Consider the following 11,913-nt stretch of genomic DNA (forward strand, 5'->3'; position numbering starts at 1 on the left):
CTCAGCTATAGGCTGAGTTGCAGGTGTCAGAGCAAGCACATAGCTCTCACCTCAAAAGGAATTGGAGCTAGTTTAATCTGGTGCTAAATCTGAGTGGCCATGGGCCAGGAACTATTCAGGACCCACCCAAGCACCATGTTTCATTGCTATAACATTTTCTTTGTGAATATAGTAACAAAACGAAAGGAAGTCACACATGGAAGAACTTTAAAAAATACTTTGGATGAGGGGCCAGAGAGGTGGCTCAGTGATTAAGAGCACTTGTTGCTCAAGCTGAGGGCCCAGGTTCAATTCCCAGTGCTCACAATGTAGAGAAGCTCCAAGACCAAATTCTCAGCACTAAGGAGATTTATTTGCCCCAGAGGGACAAAGTGCAGGAAATAAGAAACAAAGACAGAAGACATAAGAAGAAGGAAGGTGGAGGAGAACAGGAGAGAAGGGGAAAGGATTCTTGACCAGGAGGGGGCATAAAGCACTGCCTCTGGGTAGACAGGGGACAGATGTGGTCCATATGAAAACAGTGGCTTATAAACGTAAAAGGGAAAACACCTTGTTAGGATGAGGTGATTAATTTTAATTGGCCATGCTAATTAAGTGCACCAAAGGGGCTTTTGGTTACTTGACTTCAAAACTTTTTTATTTCCTTTTTTTTTTTTTTTTTTTTTTTCTTTTTTGAGACAGGGTTTCTCTGTGGCTTTGGAGGCTGTCCTGGAACTAGCTCTGGTAGACCAGGCTGGTCTCAAACTCACAGAGATCCGCCTGTCTCTGCCTCCCAAGTGCAGGGACTTAAGGCGTGCGCCACCAACTCCTGGCTTGACTTCAAAATTGTGATAGCTGGACCTTGGTAGTCAGCCTCAGGAGGGGGAAGTGGCCAAATAAGGGAATAGACCTTGGAGGCTAGCTTTAGAAATGTGATCTAAGCTTTCTTTCCTTCCTTCCTTCCTTCCTTCCTTCCTTCCTTCCTTCCTTCTTTCTTTCTTTTTTAATTAAGGCACAGGGAATCGGCATAAGGGCAGTGCCTGCCAGAGCTGTGTTTACCATGCTCAAACTGGCTAGAATCCCTTCATATAACCATTGGTAACCCCAGTGTCAACTGATCTAATGCTCTAACTTCCGGCATATGCTTGTAGACAAAACACATAAAAATAAATAAATCTAGAATTTAAAATAAAAAATACATTGGTGGAAACATCAGATAGGTAGTAGGTGTCAGATTCAAAAGAAACAAATTGCTACCTGTGGTGCCTATTAGCATACCAGAGTTCTCCCTGGCCCCAAGGCTCTCTCAGCATCACAAATATCTATCAGGGATGCTATGCTGACATCCTGGCTCTTCCTGCCCCCCGCCCGCCCCCAAACTTTTCCAGCTCTTGGGTTTCTCTTCTTCCCCCAGCTCCTCCCGCCTCTATAACCCTGCCACTTTGGCCGTGCACCTTCTTGGCTCTTGGCTCTCTCCTAGTTCTCTTGCCCCCTTTTCTTTTGGCCCTCTCTCTTATCTTCTCTAGCTCCCACCCCCATCCCCCATGGTCCTGATCAATCTGCTGCTCTGGACTCTTCCTTATGCCTCTGGCTGTACTTTCCCTCTTATCTACAGTAAAAACCTTCCCTCAACCATACCTTGAAGTGGTCGTGTCCTCACTTCATATATCTGGTGCACAGAAAACCCCACTTTATAGAGCAGGTTACAGTAAATTGGGAACATCTCTGCTATGGGCTTCAGGTGCTATGTGACAATATTCTTAGCCTTTGGATTGGTAAAGTTAGTGGATTTCAACTAACAGTCACAAGGAGGTTGAGTGAGACACCAAAGTGGGGAGGGAATAGCAAGTAAATGAGATAAAGGTAGCTCAAAATAATTTGGTCACTTTTTTTTTTTTGAGACAGGGTTAGAGACAGCATTGGGTGTCCTGGAACTCACTCTGTAGACCAGGCTGGCCTCAAACTCACAGATCTGCCTGCTTCTGCCTCCAGAGTACTGGGATTAAAGTTGTGTACCACACTGCCCATTGACTTAAACAAAATTTTATGGTGTTTGATAGAAAAAGACTTTTTAAAATTTTTATTAGCTGGGGCTGGAGAGATGGCTCAGAGGTTAAGGGCACTGACTGCTCTTCCAGAGGTCCTGAGTTCAATTCCCAGCAACCACATGGTGGCTCACAACCATCGTTATGAGATCTGGTGCCCTCTTCTGGTGTGCAGATATACATGGAACCAGACTGTTGTATGCATAATAAATAAATCTTTTAAAAAATTTTATTAGCTGGTTGGTGATGGCGCTTGCCTTTAATCCCAGCACTCAGGAGGTAGAGGCAGGCGGATCTCTTAAGTTCGAGACCAGCCTGGTCTACAAGAGCTAGTTCTAGGATGGTCTCCAAAACCACAGAGAAACCCTGTCCCCCCCCAAAAAAAAAAAGTGTGAGTTTTATGAGTGGGCTACTTGTGAATGCCTGCACAAACCTATGTGCACGCCTGGTGCTCAGATAAGAGAAGAGGTATCAGATCCCCTGCCCCACCCCCACCCACCCAGAATCTCGTGTATTCCAAACTGGCCTAAACTGAAAATGTAGTGGAAGGTGCCCTTGAACTCCTGATCCTCCAGCCTCCTTTGTAGTGCTGGGATTATAAATTTGGGGCACCACACCCCATCTACTATGGGGTTCTCTAGTATAAGGAACAAGGCTGGAAGGGGCCTCTGTTGAAGCACAAAGCACAGACTCCCAGGCCTCTGTCTGCTCCTGCAGCAGGTGACCCCTGATGTGGAGCCCAGGCAGGCCAAGAGGAGCTAGAGCTCCAGGTATTCTAGGAGCAGTGCCCTGGGGAACAGTGCTGTGGCTCTTTCTGCTTTTGGTCTGCTTTAACAGTTTTAGAGACTAAACTTGAGAAAAAGCTTTCCTATGTTAATTGTGAACCCATTTTCCATCCCATGTTTCCTGGATGGCTTGGTCTTTGCTATATGGCTCATATCAGGAGGCAGAGGCAAGAAGGTCTCTCTGAGTTCAAGTACAGCTTGGTTTACACAGCAAATTCCAGCAGAGACCTGGTCTCGAAAACAAAAACAAACCAAAATCCAACAATCCTCCTGCCTTAGCTTCCCAATTGCTGAGATTACATGCCTGTGTCACCATGCTCAAGAAATACAACGTTGCCGGGCGTTGGTGGTGCAAACCTTTAATCCCAGCACACGGGAGGCAGAGGCAGGCAGAACTCTGTGAGTTCAAGGCCAGCCTGGTCTCCAGAGCGAGTGCCAGGATAGGCTCCAAAGCTACACAGAGAAACCCTGTCTCAAAAAAAAAAAAAAAAAAAAAAAAAAAGAAATACAGCGTATTTGACAAGCTTTCTTACTTTTTGTAATTGTGTGTGTGTGTGTGTACTTTCTTTCTTTTCTTTTCTTACTCTTTTGTTTCTTGGGAAACCACCAGCTCCCAAATAAACACACTGAGTCTTATTCTTTCTAATGAATGCTCAGCCTTAGCTTGGCTTGTTTCTAGCCAGATTTTCTTAAATTATCCCATCTATCTTTTATCTCTGGGCCTTCATTTATCTCTATTCTATATACCTTTCTTTACTTCTTACACTGTGGCTAGCTGTGTAGTTGGGTGGCTGGCCCCTAATGCACTCTCTCCTTTTCTCACCCCTATTCTCTTTTCTCCTATTTACTCTCTCCCTGGCCGCCTAGCCTATCTCTCTCCTGCCTCGCTATTGACCATTCAGCTCTTTATTTAAACCAATCAGGTGTTTTAAAAAGGCAAAATAACACAACTTTACAGAGTTAAACAAATGCAACATAAAAGAATGCAACACATCTTTGCATCATTAAACCAATATTCCAGAGCATAAACAAATGTAAGGCATCTTAAAATAATATTCCACTGTGCATCGTGTGTGTGTGTGTGTGTGTGTGTGTGTGTGTGTGAGACTGTGTGTGTGTGTGACTGTGTGTGTGAGTATATGTGACTGTGTGTGTGACTGTGTGTGTGTGTGACTGTGTGTGTGTGTGTGTGTGTGTGAGTGTGTGTGATGAGACCTACTCTACTGCTGGCTGGCCCTCTTCGACCACTTGATGTGACTTCCTACAGTGGGAAAGAGTGAGTCCTTGCAAGTGTTCTTGCATTTAAAAAGACCACACACGCTCTGCATGCTTGCTGAAAACTTCCCTCCCACCTTTATCCCTTTCACAACCTTTGCACTTTCTTCCTAACCGTCTTTACTTGAGGAACCGCCCTCAGGGGGTGCACTGTAGGCAGCCACAGCTCTGTGTGACTCATTAATCCTTAGGCCACCCTATATAATAGAGGAGGAAACTAAGGAAAAAAGGAATTTAATAGCTTTTCCTAAATGGAGCATAATCGCTGGGAAGGTAAAGGCAGGAGTTTGAGAATTGGTGTGGAGGCACACATGCCTTTAATCACTGAACTCATGAGTTGTTCTTTCGTTCAAGACCAGTCTGGTCTACCAAGGGAGTTCCAGGTCAGCCAGGGCTATAAAGTGAGAACAGCCTCCAAATCAAATAAATAAATTGATTGATTGATTTGTTTTTTTGTCTTTTTTTTTTTTTTTTTTTTTTTGAGACAGGGCCTCACTATCTAGCTCTGACTGGACTGGAACTCACTTTGTAGACCAAGCTGGCCTGGAACTCACAGAGATCCACCTGCCTGTCTTTTGAGTTCTAGGATAAAAGTGTGTGCCACTATGCCTGGTTTGTGAAAAAATTTAAAAGACCAAAAAAAAAAAAAAAATTGCTTTCCTAAGCCCAGGCAGCAGGTCACAGTTAAGCTTGAACGCTATCCCCAAGTCCATGCTATGCCCATGTAATGTCCACTTCGCTGCATTCATGGAGACTACTAAATTTTGGACTGTCTCCTTTCCAGAGTGGACTTTGTGACATCACTGCTCTAGACCTCCAGATGGTTTCTGGTAAAGAGCCTCAGGACAGCTCTGTCTGCCATTCCCTCCTGCTGCCCCCCCCCCATGCACTTATCTGTGTCTGTGTCTGTGTTCTCCAATCTGATTTATGACTGATAAACAGGCATCAGATTATTAAGGGCTATAATAAATTCAACCAAGCCTTTTGTTAACCTCCAAATTTTCAAGCCCCTAGACTGAAGCCTGTGCTGGCTTCAAACTCTTGTCAGTTCTCTATTCTCACCCTCTGGAGTGCTAGAATTACAAGCTTGAACCAACACATACACACCATATAATCCAGCTGACCTTGAATTTGACTTGGAATTTATTATGTCCTTGAGATAGCATGAAACTCTATACTCATATAGGGTTATAACCTATGCCACCACACCTTTATTCCTTTTCTTTTCTTTCTAGATTGTATGTGTCTGCAGGAAAACACACACACACCAGTGTGTGCAGTGCATGGAGGTCAGACGAGGGCGTCGGAGCTCTAGTAAGAATGTCGGTAGGGGGCCAGGCTGTTTTGTGAGTTCTGGGAACTAAACTCTGGTACTCATGATTGTGCAGCAATCTTAACTTCTTAGTCATTTCTCCAGCCCATGCCCAACTGGGAGTCCAGTCCAGGACCCCATACATGCCGAACAGGTACTCAACCAACTGAACTACACTCCCACCTTCTATTTTGTTGTCTGAAGATCCAGGGCTCGCGATTGCTGAGTGGTCACTCTGAACTGTGCTTCACCACCAGACCTATTTTAAAATCTACATCAACACATTTGAGTTTCACATGAAATTTGTGAAATTCTTGTTTTCCGTTCTTTTGCAGTTTGGGTTTATTGATCCAAGGAAGTCCTTAATGTTAATCCCACCAGTCGAGAATAAAACCACTATCACAATTTTTTTAGCTGAATTTGAAGCAAACATTTTTAAATTTCTGACCAGGACAATGGCCACTGGCCAGGTCCATATTCAAGATTCCCAGAGAATGGTCACACATTAAATTAGTCCAGTGCATATAAAGGCAAACCCCACCAGGCTACCTACGTCCTGCCTTCATCCAATCTGGGACAAGCACACATCCTTACATACTTCCTGTCTACCCACGTCCCACTTAGGGGTGATCAAGCACAGCCTGTGAACTTGGGGCAACCAACCTTGTTTACCTAAGTGCAAAACTGGTGGCTTGTTATCTTCCATAAGCAACAGTTCCCAGCATTCCAGGAAGTTATTTTCCCTGGGCAAGTGGGGCTTACAGGTTAGAGGCATTTTTGCTTTATGGGCTACTTAAGCACAGCAATTTAAATTTAAAACATAACTTTAGCCCTCACATTCTTACTTTATGTAATCGCTACTAAGTGCAAAATCCAGTCTTGGGTCAAATTTCACATTAAGTTGTTCAACTAGAAGGATAGTTCAAGCTGGCCTTGAACTCTCAGCCATCCTTCTGTCTCAGCCTCACAAACGCTGGGGTCTCAGGAGCCATCATATCCTATTCCCACTTTAGTTTTTTCTAGTTTTTGTTTGTTTGTTTGTTTGTTTCCAAGACTGGGTTTCTCTGTGTAGCTTGGTGTCCTGGAACTCCCTTTGTAGACCAGGCTGGCCTCAAACTCACAGAGATCTGCCTGCCTCTGCCTCCCGAGTGCTGGGATTAAAGGTGTGCGCCACCACACCTGGCTATGCATCATTTTTTTTTTTTTTTTTTTTTTTTTTGAGTTAAGTTTCTCACTCACCCTAGCTCTCACTGACTGGCTAGCCTGGCTGTCCAGCAAACACCCAGGATTCAGCTGTCTCCACATGCCACTCCTTGCCCCTTGCCTTCTGCCCCCAGCAGTGTTGTAAGTATGTACCTTCAATGCACAGTTTTTGTGGGGGTGTTGGAGATTCCCATTCAATCCTCATGCTTCTGTGGCATGCGGTTTTATGATTCATTTCTCCAGCTCCTTAAACAAATTTTGTAATAACTTAAAGAAGGGTCTTGCTGTGTTGCCCCAACTGGCCTCAACTCCTGGGTTTAAGTGATTGATTTCCTAGGGCTCAGCCTCCTGAGTAGCTGGCACTAAAGATGTATGCTGCACATCCTGGGTTATTTGACTATTTTCTCCTATTTCCTTGTGTGTTAAAAGTGTTGCAACAAGTCAGGCATGGTGCTGTATGCCTGTAATCTCAAGCACTAGGGAGAGTGGGGCAAGAAAATTAGGAGTTCAAGAGTAGGATGGGCTGCATAGTGACATTCTATCACAAAAGAAAGAGAGGGTTAATGAGGTGGCTCAGAAGGTATAGTACTTGCTGTGCAAGCCTGATAATCTGAGTTCCATCCATCATGCTGTGGCATGAACACACACACACACACACACACATTTTAATGTTCTTTAATAATATTTTGTTTTGCTGGGCAGTGGTGGCACAGGCCTTTAATCCCAGCACTCAGGAGGCAGAGGCAAGCGGATCTCTGTGAGTTTGAGATCAGCCTGGTCTACAAGAGCTAGTTCCAGGACGGCCTCCAAAGCCACAGAGAAACCCTGTCTCGAAAAACCAAAAATAATAATAATAGTAATAATATTTTGTTTTGATTATTTTTTCAAGACAGAGTTTCTTGGTGTAGCCCTGACAGTACTGGAACTCCATCTGTAGACCAGGCTGGTCTTGAACCCAAAGATCCACCCTCCCAAGTGATGGGATTAAAGGCAATCACCACAGTGTTTTTGACCATTACTAAATGAAGCAATCTGAAAGACAAGAGGCCCCTTGGAGTAGTTTTGGATTGCAGAGACTCAAGGTCAGTGTCTTAAAGTGAAATGACCCAGAACACATGGAGGAAGAACCCAGCCAGCCACTCTTGAATGCTTTTGTCACCCAAGGGCCTGGAGGCATAGGTTAGAGCACTCAGACAGGCTTCCTTCCAGCCAGGGCAAAGTGTCTAGGAGAGCTGGGCCAGTCTTTAGACCTTGGTCTGTCCACTTAAGGGAATCTTGCATCATGCACAAAGGTCTGGATTAGGGTTGGCCCACCCTGAACTACTAAGGTCCCAGGACTGAACCCTACCCTACTCCAGGTCACACTTTCAGTGCATTTAACTCCCTGTTAACTGGGTAAAGAATGTCAAGGCCCTTGTTAAAATTCTTTGGCCGGGCATTGGTGGTGCATGCCTTTAATCCCAGCACTTAGGAGGCAGAGGCATCTCTGTGAGTTCCAGGCCAGCCTCGTCTAGAAGAGCTAGTTCCAGGACAGCCTCAAAAGCTATACAGAGAAACCCTGCCTCGAAAAACTCCAAAAAACTCATAATCTGTCCCTTCAAATTGACCTGTCAATGTCCATCAGACTGTGGCTACCCAATAAGCCACGGTCACCTAGACCTATAATCCTAGCATACATGAGGAAGAATCAGAAGCATTTAAAATTCTAGGCCAGCCATACCTGGGCTATATGGTAAAACCCTGTCTCAAAAAACATTTACAGAGTAAGTCCTAGGGGAAGGAGGAATGGCCTAGTCAAGTGCTGGGCCAGCATGAGTGAGGACCTGAGTTTGAATATCTAGCACCCATAAAAAAAGCATATGCCTGTAATCCTACCACTGGGGAGGCAGAGACAGGAAAACCCAGGAGAGTCTTTACCAGCCAAGTTAGCTGAAAAGGGTAAACTTCAGGATCAGTGAGGGATCCTATCTCAGATATAAGGTGACAGAAAACTGACACTGACCTCTGGCCTCCACATGCACTTACATTGCTACATACACAGAACACATGGATGTATACAACACACATACTCTCTTCCCAGCAATAAAGGTTCTTACTGCCAAGTCTAGGACCTGAACTTAATGTTCAGGACCACGTGGCGGAATAGAAGGAGAACTAACTCCTGGAAGTTGTTCTCTGACTTCTATATGCTGGAGGCCTAGTCTAAGGGTGAGCAGAAGCATGTATGTGTATGTAAACACACACACAGTTTAAGCCAGTCGGTGGTAGCATCACCCTTTAATCCTAGCATTCTGGGAGGCAGAGGCTGGTGAATCTCTGAACCAACCTGGTCTACGGAGAAAGTTCAAGTTTCAGGACAGCCAGGGTTACATAGAGAAACCCTGTCTTACAGGAATAAAACAAAAACAAAAACAAAAACCAACAAAGCATAACAAACAAAATGTAGCTGCCAGAGACTGTACCACCGAATCCTTTAACCTCTTCTTGTCACTGCAGCTAAGAGGGACAAGGGTAGGAGACAGGCTCACTAGCTGCAGATGTAAACCTCCTCTATTCCCCACCCTTAGAGTGAGCCTTCTTATCCAAGCCTGGAACTACAGAGGGGCCCTGCCAGCCCTCCCGCCACTTCCTCTCCCCTCCCCTCTAAAGAAGTGCCACAGCTGCCTAGACAAGCCTGAATTTCCCAACCTGCTCATAAAACCAGTTTCCCCAGGTCCTTGCAATATAGTTTCTATTCATTGGGTATGCCTCCCCCATCTAGTTCAGCTATAGACAATCTGTCTTTAAAAAAAAAAACAAAACAAAAAAAAACAACTCTTTTTTAAGGGAGCCCTCCTTTCTCCTGTACTAGGATTAAGGAAGACAACTTAACACTAGATATGGCATAAAGATACATGTTAATAGACAAACACATCATTAACTCAGGACTGGGGAATTAGCAGTTGGTGGTGCTTGCCTAGCACACATCAAGTCCCTAGGCTTGATCCCTAGCACCAGATAAACCAGGCCTGCTGGTAAAGGCCGGTGACACCAGCACTTAGAAGTGAGAGAATCAGAATTTTTAAATCAGCCTCCAATACACAGTGAGTACAAGGCCAGTGTGGGCTGTAAGACTCTCTGTCTCATCCAGATGTGGTGGCACTCACCTTTGATTCTAGGACTCAGGAAGCAGAAGCAGGCAGATTTCAGAGTTCAAGGGCAGCCAGTGCCCAGAATAAGTTCCAGGATAGCCGGGGATACTTGGAAAGACTCTCTGTCTCATTAAAAAAATAAAATAAAATAAAAAAATAGAAGCATGAAGAGCCATAAAAGCATACAATGGCCAGGCAGTGGTGGCACATGCCTTTAGTCTTAGCTCTAGGGAGGCAAGGCAGGTGGATCTCTGTAAATTCCAGACCAGACTGGTCTACAGAGTGAGTTCCAGGCCAGCCAGGGCTACAGGCAAAGATAGGCAGATATCTGCCAGCCTGGTCAACTTAGCAAGTTTCAGCTCAAACAGAGCTATATATAGTGAGTGAGATCCTGTTTTATTTTTGGGGGTGAGGAGGGTGGGATTTAAACAATTTAAATTTATGCCCTGCAAACATGATACAGACTACTGAGTCCCAGTGGGCTGGGGTGGGGTGAGGAGGCTGTCTTCAGTCCCTAGAACTGATCATGAGTTAGGTGATCATATCACAAGATGCCGATGTTCTACAAGGAGAGGATACAGTGACTTCTAGACATCCTTCTAACTGGCCAGAATAAACTAGCTGCTTCCAGATAGTGAATTCCTGCAGTCTGCCAGCTCCTATCCCTGACCCTAAGAGTTGGCTAGCATCCATATGACCAGTCACAGCCTACCCAGTTTGCATATGAAATAAGGCGAGATTTCCCTAAGGTAGCAATTGTTTGGAAGTGAGTTTAATGATTTTTCCATTTATGCCTTTTGGTTTTGTTTTGTTTTTTGAGGCAGGGTATCCTTGTGTAGCCTTGGCTGTCCTAGAACTCTCTGTAGACCTCAAACATTCACAGAGATCTTCCTGCCTCTGCCAGATAAGTACTCGGATGAAAGGCATGGGTCACCACTGCCTGTTGACTTTTAAGTACTTACTGGTACTTACCTGTACTTAAGGTATCCAGCTCATTGTTTCCACCATTACCAACTCATAAATGAAGCAGTTAAAATGGGGCCTGGCACGTATGTTAGTGACTATCAGCTATCATGACTTCTTTCAACATTCTGAACTAGGAACGTGTACTTGTTTTTATTTTCGTGTGCGTTTGTGTGTGTTGCAACAGCGCACCCGTGGAAGCAAGCCAGAGGACAACTTGATGGACTATAAACTTCTTCTTCCATCATGTGGATCTGCAAGCTGGAACTCAGGTTATCAAGCTTGGTGGCATGTGTGCCCATCTCACTGAACCTCTAACTTTTTCTAAATTAATTAACTTTTTCTGATGGAATATGCTGTATAGACCATGCTGGCTTTGAACTCATCAAGATCTGCCTGTTTCTGCCTCCTGAATGCTGGGATGCTGGAATGCCTCACTACAGTCGTTCATATTTATTTTGAGCCAAACTGCCACCATATTGGCCTGCTTGGCCTGGAACTAAGAGACCTGACTCTGCTTCTCGGGTATTTGGATTAAGACAGAAATCACTATACCAGCTAATTTTACACCCCCACCCCCACCCCGCCCCAACAGGGTTTCTCTGTAACTTTGGAGGCTGTCCTGGAACTCACTCTGTAGACCAGGCTGGTCTCAAACTCACAGAGATCCGCCTGCCTCTGCCTTCCAAGTGCTGGGATTAAAGGCGTGTGCCACCACCGCTCGGCCTAATTTTATATTTTAAAGATATGTTTTTTTTTAATGTGCATGGGTGTTTTGCCTGTGCATGTATCTATGCACCACTGTCTTGCCTGGTGCCTACGGAGATTGAACAGAAGGGAGCCTCGGAGCCCCTGAAACTAGTAACAGATAGTTGTGAGCCATCCTGTAGGTGCTGAGGATTGAAATCGGGTCCTCTGCATAGCAACAAGTGCTCTTAACCTCGGCGCCACTTCTCCAGACCGCTGTTCTTTACTTTTTAGAGCATTTCTGTAGCCAAGGGTTGATTGACCCTGAACTCCTGACCCTCTTGCCTGCACTGACAGAAAGAGTACCAACGGGTTTTATTTTTAAAATGGCTTGTCACCCCGCCCCCCATGAAAGTCTCTTTAACTGAAACTACTTTTTTATTCCTCAAAGGCATTCCCCATCTGAAACAGCACCTCGAAGAAGGCTGGGTCGGTTTGGTAACCGCGATGACTTTGCCTCATTCGTGGAAAAC

General features: G+C 45.0%; 1 long non-coding RNA gene across 2 annotated transcripts in view; it reads left to right on the top strand.

The window, feature by feature from the left end:
• Positions 1–11,371, top strand: part of LOC113831225 — a 14,572-nt gene extending 3,201 nt beyond the window's left edge. The window contains exons 2-3 of one of the 2 annotated variants that reach the window (XR_003481576.2): positions 5,320–5,398; positions 10,881–11,371. This is a non-coding gene — a long non-coding RNA (uncharacterized LOC113831225). Of the gene's footprint in view, positions 1–5,319; positions 5,816–10,880 lie in introns of those variants that run through there. The other variant, XR_003481575.2, reaches the window with a different exon arrangement.
• Positions 11,372–11,913: the final 542 nt, after the last annotated feature.

The sequence above is a fragment of the Cricetulus griseus genome, chromosome 2 (genome assembly GCF_003668045.3).
Source record: "Cricetulus griseus strain 17A/GY chromosome 2, alternate assembly CriGri-PICRH-1.0, whole genome shotgun sequence".
In the NCBI taxonomy this organism is placed as follows: Eukaryota; Metazoa; Chordata; class Mammalia; order Rodentia; family Cricetidae; genus Cricetulus; species Cricetulus griseus.